The sequence below is a fragment of the Crocodylus porosus genome, unplaced genomic scaffold (assembly GCF_001723895.1).
Source record: "Crocodylus porosus isolate Cpor-Errol unplaced genomic scaffold, CroPor_comp1, whole genome shotgun sequence".
In the NCBI taxonomy this organism is placed as follows: domain Eukaryota; kingdom Metazoa; phylum Chordata; order Crocodylia; family Crocodylidae; genus Crocodylus; species Crocodylus porosus.
In genome coordinates, this window is record NW_017728906.1 from 71,818,837 (window position 1) to 71,828,089 (window position 9,253).

General features: G+C 38.7%; 1 long non-coding RNA gene across 1 annotated transcript in view; it reads left to right on the plus strand.

The window, feature by feature from the left end:
• Positions 1-9,006, plus strand: part of LOC109305976 — a 15,132-nt gene extending 6,126 nt beyond the window's left edge. The window contains exon 3 of the long non-coding RNA XR_002099795.1: positions 8,995-9,006. This is a non-coding gene — a long non-coding RNA (uncharacterized LOC109305976). The remainder of the gene's footprint in view (positions 1-8,994) is intronic.
• The last annotated feature ends 247 nt before the right edge of the window (positions 9,007-9,253 follow it).

Sequence of the window (9,253 nt, forward strand, 5' to 3'; positions counted from 1 at the left end):
GGTGGAGAGAAGGGGGACCCGTTCATTTGTATACACACTTTTTCAGGGAACTGACAAGGGTGGAACAGGATCACATTTGAGTACCTAGGTCAACTTACGTACCTAACAGATGGAATAGACTCTGACCCTTTTTCTCTTTGCTTATCTACTAGAAGGCCAAAGCATCTTTATTTTCTTTTAGTTACAAACCTTTGTTTCAAGAGCCCCAACCTGATTCAGAGAAAGAATTGTTGGGGGGGGGGGTTTCCATTAAATGAACAATTTAACCAATGCACCATCTTCCTTGTAAACTACATTCTACAAAACAAATAAAATGTGTGAGTCTGATGTTTTGCTATGAATTGTGTGTCATCTGGGCAAAGAGATGTATTTCAGATGAGTGATTTTTGTGAACAGATGATGCAATCGTCTTTCATTTAATGTTTCTACGTCATGATTTAAATGTTTGTTAATAAAACAACTCTAGCATTAGTATCAATACTGGAGCAAAATTAAGAGGGTAAGTGTATAGCAGAAAAATCAGGATCTTTTAAAAAAATGTCTGGCTGTTCTTATCAATGTGATTTTTAAAAATTAATTTAATCTTAGTTGATATAGTTTATATTCTTTTTATGAATCTAGTGTGCAGCTTTTTATTTTTTAAAGGGATTTCATCTTCCTTAATCCATGTGGATTTTTTGTCATTGGCACCCTGACAAATTCTGAAATCTGTACTTAAATTAGGCAAAATATCTTTGCAATGTGTTAAAGAATAAATTAAATTTCCAGATTTGCCCTACAATATTTTAATTGGCTAACTTAATCTTGTATGTAATTTTCAATAATAATAATATTAGCAACACCAAAAGCCAAATATTTACTAACTTTTTCAAATCAAACATTAAAAAAATTCCATTTTTAAAATATTTTTCTCCTCCACAATCCCTTGGCCTGGCCCAGTCTCCATACACATTTCTGGGATTCCTCTGTTCAATAAATAAGAAGCCTTCAAATGTAAACACAATACATTATTTGATTACATTTCAGACATTGGTCTACTTGTAATGTTTAAGCTACACAAAGGGTTACCCCCTTTTTCTGGATAATCTAACACTGCTAAGCCTAGGATTAGTTGTGGGGCTTTGCTCTTTATTGTGGCATTGCAACAACTACTTCATTAAGTGACAACCATTTGTTATTAAGTCTCATTAAATTGAAATTGTATTCAGTGGAGTGAGGTTTTTAGGAATCACAAGGAAATTAAATTTTAAACAGTACAGAGATTGCTATCTAGGTTAATGCTATTCTTCCATCCCCACTTGTCTTTTTTACTCTGTTTTAAGAGTGTGTTTATCATCAAAAAATATTGCTTGAAGGATAAAGTCTCAAGGGTCTCCACAGTATTGTCATTCATTGATTCTCTAAGCAGAGAAGGATTCTTGCTATGGAGATTCCTTCTACTTACTGTAGGAGGCATATCCCTCTTGTCTATGCTAGCCAAAGAAAAGATGTGCTCAGTGATTAACATTAAATACATATATATAACTGTATTGTTGTCATAGCTATATAACCGACATCCAAGCTAAATAACATACAAGGGCTTCAGCTATGCATTTCAGAAGACTGACAGTTAGAAAAGTCACAGAATGATTTATTATTTTGATCATGATTTTTAAGAAGGCACTGGCCAACTTAAAGCTGAGGCCTTCAGTCATGTCACTATAGATTTTCAAGGGAAGGTCCTCAGTTGTTGCAAACTGTCAGACTCTATTGCCCTCCATGGACATTATTTCCAGTCTGGGGTTGTGTCCCCTACACATGTGCAGCATTCACCCAAGAAGTGAACCATTACAGGCAAATATGAAAAAGATATGGAGAAGCCCTGGGTGGTAATTTTTAGTTGCTTAAGCCTAGTCAATGGGTGTTTGCATATGTATGGCCATACACAGATTGTAAGTTTCTACCTGGGAAAAATCACCTTTCCCCTGGTACAAAGAACAAGTATAGAAACATTCACAGTTTCTCCTGTATCAAAAATGGTGGTTCTGGAAGAAAAAATACCTCAAGTCCAATCAGTTAGAGGTCAGTAGTGGAAGGATTTCCACTGCGTGAATTAAGGTTTGTACACTCTCACCCATCTTAACTGCTCCCAGGGACCAGAAGAAGTGGAGCCTAGGGGAAAGACTCCTGTACCATCCTGAGACTACAGTCACCCCAGGTCGGAGAAGAGCAGCTGCTCTAACCCCTCACATAGACCAGGAGGGGAGTGGGGGAGCAGCCACCGATTCCCTCCCCTCCTCACCCTTCGGCTCCTTGCATACCAGGGTCCCCAACGTGAGAAGCAGACATGGCACTTTGCCCCACTGATCCTCCTGTTTGGAGCAATGCCACCCCCTGCCTGCTTCTCACCCAGGAGACCCTGGAGCCTTGGAGCTGAGAAGAGACAGCAATCCCAACTCCTAATTTGCCACCCTGCTGTCCAATATGGTGGCAGGAGTGGCAATGTGAAGCTGGCATTGCATGGAAGCAGGCTTGAGGAGGATTTCCCCACCCTGGTTCCCAGCCCCACAAGCTTTAAACGCTGCTTGTGTCACCTGGCTAGGCCAAGGAAACTCTTCTGGAATAACATGGAAAAGCCCCCACTCGTTCCTCATACAGTATCCCTGGTGTGTGGGGCAGGTGGGGGCTTTGCCGTGAGGCTTAGTGCACTCTTCCCACAGTGTCCATGAGCTGAGTAGAGGGAGGCATGCTACCCCTGCCTGCTTCTCTTTTTGGAGCCCCCAGTTTGAGCAGATGGCAGGAGGCTTTGCTCTGCTGCTCCATTTCACCTGGGAGCAGGAGAACTGAAGCACTCAGGCATTTCTTAGACTGAGATCAAGCCGGTCTGGGAAGGTGCAAGGAGTAAGGGAGAGTGGGTGGTTGCAAACAAAATGTCTGGGTTGCTCCTTGCGTCACAATCAATTCTAGTGATGGAAATTTTCCTCCACCAGACATGACCATTTGTATATGGCCTGTGTGTATATGTGCACATGTGAAAAAGAAAGGGAGAGGAGGAGAGACAAAGACGAACAGAACTGGGAAATCTAACCATATGCTTTGAGTGAAAATTACACTAATAAGCTATATGAAATAATGTAATTATAATGGATTCTTTTTTCATTCAGTGAACCTTCAATCTTGAAAAGTTTGCCTGCCTGTCTGCTGCAAGGCCTTCAGCTTGAAAGAACAGTTTCAGCTGAAGAGGACTGTTATATTTTCTCTGGAAGGCTTCAATTTTATTCTTTATTGCTGTACTATTCCTTTAATCTTAAAATAAAAGTCATTGAAATTGAAAATATATATTTTCTCTTAATGCATGGAAAAAAGAGAACAACTAAAAAGAAGCTCAATCTAACATATAAACATAGGCAAGTTTTGATTAAAATAGAACTTGCTTTTATGGCACATAGGTTAAATATTATTGTTCTGTCAAAAGCAGTTTCTAAGATTTTCCCCCCTACACACACTTATCTTTCATCACACCAAGCCGCAATATTCCCTGAGAGCCAAACAGAAAATTAAACTGGATCTTGAATATGTGATTACAGAAGTCTGGTTTTCTTAGCAATGAAAACCTAATTTGTTAGATTATATACATGTAATTTGAAGCAGAAAAAAAGCAAAACTATAGGAACATGAAATATTAGAGTGAAAATGGGCAATGTGACATCTGTTCTCTAATAAAATTCTTACAAACTATGCCAACATAGAGTGATAGATGTACCAATCTATGTGTTGTATAATTTACCTTCATCTTAATTCCTCACCATAGCATATGAGTGCCTTCAGACAAGATTAATAATAACAAAGAAGACCATAGAAAGGAAAATGTTTTTAAAAATTCCTGTCATATATAGAAAGCTTAATTTTCAATTTGAACATGGATATTTATCAGTAAAAAAGGTAAGGGAAAAATCTTAGGATACATATCCTTCCAGCTGCAGGCCAGAATGACCCGTCTCAGGTCAGAGGCACATGTGCGGGTAGCCAATGGCATGTGGACAGCTCCCACAGCAGCATGGGGAAAACACCCACAGCCACCACTTCTCTCCATGGAGAATGAAGAGAACATCTCCATTGTCAAGCACCACATAAACCCATATCCACAGGCTGCATCCAAGGACTCTGCAGGCTGAATCCAGCCTGCAAGCTGTAGGTTGCTGACACTTGCTCTATACTGTGAACTTTGGGGCAAGCTGTGTAGATGCTAAAGTAGATGCCTAAAGCCTTGCTGGTTTACTACTTGAACTTTAACACTGATGTTACCAGCCAGAGAATACAGAGAAAGTCACTGTTATTGTGAGGAACAACTGCAAGATGGGAAACCATTGAGAGAAACCACATAAGATGCTAAAGACAATGAAGCAAGTTGAGAGGGGCTGGCTCAGATTTATATGGAAGGATTAACAGATCAATTGTAGAAGACAGAGAGGGACAAAATATTGCATTGTCTTGTTTTTCGTTTCATAGATTCATAGATTCACAGATTGTAAGGGGCTGGAAGGGACCTTGCAAGATTATCGGGTCCAGCCCCCCTCCACTAGGCAGGAAAGACAACTGGGGTCAGATAACCCCAGTAAAGTGACCATCCAGTCTCCTCTTGAAGATTTCCAGGGCAGGTGATTGCACCACTTCTGGAGGGAGTTTAATTCACAGTCCGAACACCCTGACTGTAAGAAAGTTTTTCCTAGTGTTATGCCTGAAACGGTCTTCTAGGAGTTTGTGGCCATTACTCCTGGTTTTCCCCAAGGGTGCCCTGGTGAACAGTTGTTCACTGAGCCCTTGATGTATTCCCTTGATATAGTGCTACCAAGTCCCCTCTCAGCCTTCTCTTTTTTAGGCTGAAGAGACCCAAGTCCCTCAGCCTTTCCTCGTATGACTTGTCTTGCAAGTCTCTGATCATATGGGTGGCTCTTCTCTGGACTCTCTCAAGCTTTTCCACATCCTTGTTGAAGTGCGGTGCCCAGAACTGGATGCAGTACTCCAGCTGTGGTCTCACCAATGCTGAGTAGAGTGGAAGAATCACTTCCTTGGTTTTGCTTGAGATGCATCCATTGATGCATGCCAGAATATTGTTTGCCTTGCTGGCTATAGCATCACACTGAGTGCTCATGTTCATACTATGGTCTATTATTACCCCTAGGTCCCTTTCAGTCCTGGTACTAGTCAATTTGGTGGCATCAAGCCTGTAAGCACATTGGGAATTTTTCACCCCAGAGGGAGCACTTTACACTGTTCAATGTTGAACGTCATCTGGTTCCAATCCACCCAACTTGCCAGTGTGTCTAGGTCTGCCTTTATCTGCAGCCTATCTTCAAGTGTGACTACGCTCTCCCATAACTTGGTGTTGGCCGTGAACTTAGCCAGCAAGCTCTTCACTTGCACATCCAAATCATTGATGAAGATGTTGAAAAGCACTGTTTTTTTTGTTCTTGGGGTTTTCATACTGAAGGATATTTTCAACAGACAATATTAAGGTGCCACAGAAAAATGGAATATTTTAAAATCAAATTTCAAATGTAACTCCTTGAAATGCTATCAGTACCTCGACCATTTACATCTGGTTAACTGATAAAACCATGGAAGTGGTCTATCTTATGTTAGTTCATACTGGGTATTAAAGCTGGAGAGAAACCAGGGAGCTATAAAATTGTTACACATTTTCAAGCACTACCTTTATAGTTGGTTGGCTCTTTTTATAGCTGGATAGTCATTTTTATGTTGATAATTTTTATGATGGTAACTATTTTGCACATGGGGCCAGTCTTAACTTCTTGCATGATTAACCACTTTATTGTGTAATATATGTAACATGTAGCAGGGGCCTTTCTGAAGCCAGCTTGTCATTTTTCCCTTCTCTGACAGATGGAAGATATGGTAGAAAACCAGACTTCAAGGATTGATTTATATTTATGAAATAATTCTGGGACAAATTCCTATGCTTCTATTCATGTAATTTTCTTCAGTAGGTAGCCCAGGTGAAGACAATGAGGCTGTCTGTAAAGTCAGATACAACCAAATGTGGAAAACTGTATCAGAACCTTGCCTCTGAAATTAGAGCATATATCATATAAATTGCCTAAAGCTTTCTGTCATGTTTTCTTGGTTTGTTGCCTCTTGAATTATGTAGAACCAACTGTGCAAACATACAAGGAAATATTGTGAATGTTCACACCTAAAAAGCTATGCTCACAGAGGGGCCTCAATGCCCAAATGAATATAATACAGACAGCACTGGGTAATCCAAGCCATTAGTCAACTAGTAACCTAAATCTTGACTGTTTAAGGGATTTTTTTTTAGTAAGATATAGAGAACTTTGTAAAAAACATGAGAAAAAATATCAGAAATACTATGTACATCAGGATTATTTAGAAGAAATTATATTCCAGCATTTCTTTTTGGGATAGGGGGAGGAGGGGAGAATTGAATAACAACAGGGCTAGTTGTCTTACTCCCTTCTGCTGAAGGAGATTGTACATGCAGATACTTGTAGTAAGTAAAACATATACAGTAGCTCCCATTATTTGCACTGTGAATTTACCAAAGGTCCCGTGTTTCTGGGTGCTTAACTGTATCCACATAGCTGGAACTCAGGTCAATGCCAGGTTAAAGATCTGGCCACTTATCTTCTATTATTTTGTTATAGTGTAGAAGTGTTATCTTCCTTATCATAAAAACATTACCTCTGTTAAGTGTTCTGCTATTTTAGCACCTAATCCTGGTGACATTTATGATGTGCAGTACAACGTACTTTACTGATGTGAGGAGCTTTTCAACGGATCTTTCCTAATCATCTCAATTGAGCATTGGCTTTTGGACTGAATTTTTGCCCTTTTTTACCAGCATTACTAAATGTTAAGCTAATCATTATATCAGGAATCTATAGTTAATCTTCAGTGTGTATTTCATGTCTTTATACATACTTTACCTTATACATATTACTCTCTCCAAGAAATTGAGGAATCACCTTCTCAGTCTTCTATATGGCAAACAGGAAGAAATCACTACCTCTCTCTGACTTCTAAGAGCACCATAACCATCATTTGAATCTTCAAAATAATATCTGTTAAACATTATGAATATACATTAATATATCTGTGTGTGTGTGTATGCATATGTGTGTGCATATATATGCGTGTGTGTATACACGTGTATATATATGTGTGTGTATATAATGCTTTATTATATATTGTGCTGAAGATTCAGATGTTGCATATGGCATTTTAGAAATCAGACAGAGGTAGTGATTTCTTTATGTTTGCCATGTAGAAGACTGAGAAGGTGATTCCTCAATTTCTTGGACAGAATAAAGCATAGCTTGTCAGAAGAAGCTGTGTGGTATCTAGAACAGAGCAGATTAAAAGTCAGAGTAAAAGTGGCATTTGCAATGCACTCAGCTGAAAAGTATTGAACTCCTGTGGTGCAGCTTGTGGGATTTTGTGGTGTTTCTATTAAAAAAGCGGTCCAGCAAGAGGTAGTTCATTTGAAAAAAACCTAATAAATATTTTTGAAAGACTCTCGGTGATATTTGGCATTAAAATTCTACAGTATTGCCAAAAAGAAAGGAAAATCAAAACAAACTCCCCCACAGAAATTCCACATACTCTGGAGAGTCCCTATCCACAAACCTCCTCCCACACAGCAGATCTGAGGAAAAAAGCCGCACTGATTTTCTATTTTTCCTGCTCATAAATCCTTGGAAACCATTAATTGCAAGTTAGGGAACTAGATTATTCTTGGAGTTTTACCATTTTTGTTAATTTATACACCAACAAAAAACAATGTACTTCATCTGTCTTTGGAAATAATGTAGGTACCACATGTACTCTCATAGGACCTCCATTGCAGTATAGTACCACTTATTAAACCACAAAAGTAGTGTTCCTATATTTTGCTAGAAGATATTAATAGTGTTTTAGCATGAAGTGTCTTCATCTGCAATTATTCATACATCTTAAATTAAACCTACAAGCTATAAAACAAAATGTAATTTGCTGTGTTGTACTTTTGAAAAAAAAGTTAGAAATCTTTTATTTATCCAGATGAATAACACAATAAGCTCAGCATAATTAATTTTAAGAATGCAAAAGGAATTAAATAATGATTAGCTATGTGCTGAAGAATATCACAAAGTTATTTTTTTCCTTCCATAGTAGTAGAGATTAATCTTAGTAGTCCTTCCAGTCGTATCCTTGCAGCATTCCTACATAAGCTACTCTTATTGAGCAAGCCTAGTCTGTGGTAAATTGATGGACAGTGGAAATGTCTGGAATGATGTTCGAATGCATTAAATGAACACTATCTACAGTGAAGTTTCTTAATGTAGGGACAGATCTTTAACAGATGTAAATGGTTCCATTGAGTTCACATGTATTTTCACCATCTGAGGATCTGGAATTGGATTTTGCAGGCCTTTCCTACTCAAAGCACTTTAGCACAAACTCAACTTTAGCACCCAAGCATGTGTCTAAAGCCCATTGCTTTCAACAGAACCAGCTTGTACTTAAACATTTGTTGAATAAGGATTGATTTAAATATGTACTTTTATAAGTAGTCAACATCCTTTGAATCTGGTAAAAGTTTCCTGAAAACTAGGGGCTTTTATACACGTGCTCCAGGACTGGGGATGGGGTGTGCTTTAATTAGAGTAGTTCTCAGAACCACTCTAATTAAAGAGCCCAGAGCATCTTGTGTATCAGCATCCCTTCACTTAAAAATAGTGGCAGGATCACTTTAACTAAAGCTGTTTCCTGCCATTTTTAAGCATGGGGACGCTAATACATGAGATGCTGGAGTCTGCTGGAGCATGGTAATTACTATACTCCAGCAGACTCAGTTAATCAAGCCTGCTCCAAAACGCTATAATTATAGCACATCCGAGCAGCCTCACTGTTTGGGTATAGATGCCCTATGGCAACAGAAATTATGACCTTTACTTCTAATGTGGGAAACTTATTATGTACCTCAAAGTACAGCACAGCTTGACCAGTTTCCAGGAAATCACCTTCAAATTAATTGATGGTGACCCACCAAGATAATGAAGAAACAAGATAAAAATCAGGTGCTAATATCAAAGATACCTCCTATTTGGATCCATTGAGACTGGACTACAGAAACAAGTTTAGGGTGCCCAAAGATAACTTCTTCCTGCTGAAAATGATAGATGTTCATTATTATATGGTTGAATGTGTGTACAATATTTCCTCTGTTCTCATAAATACAAAAGAGATTCAT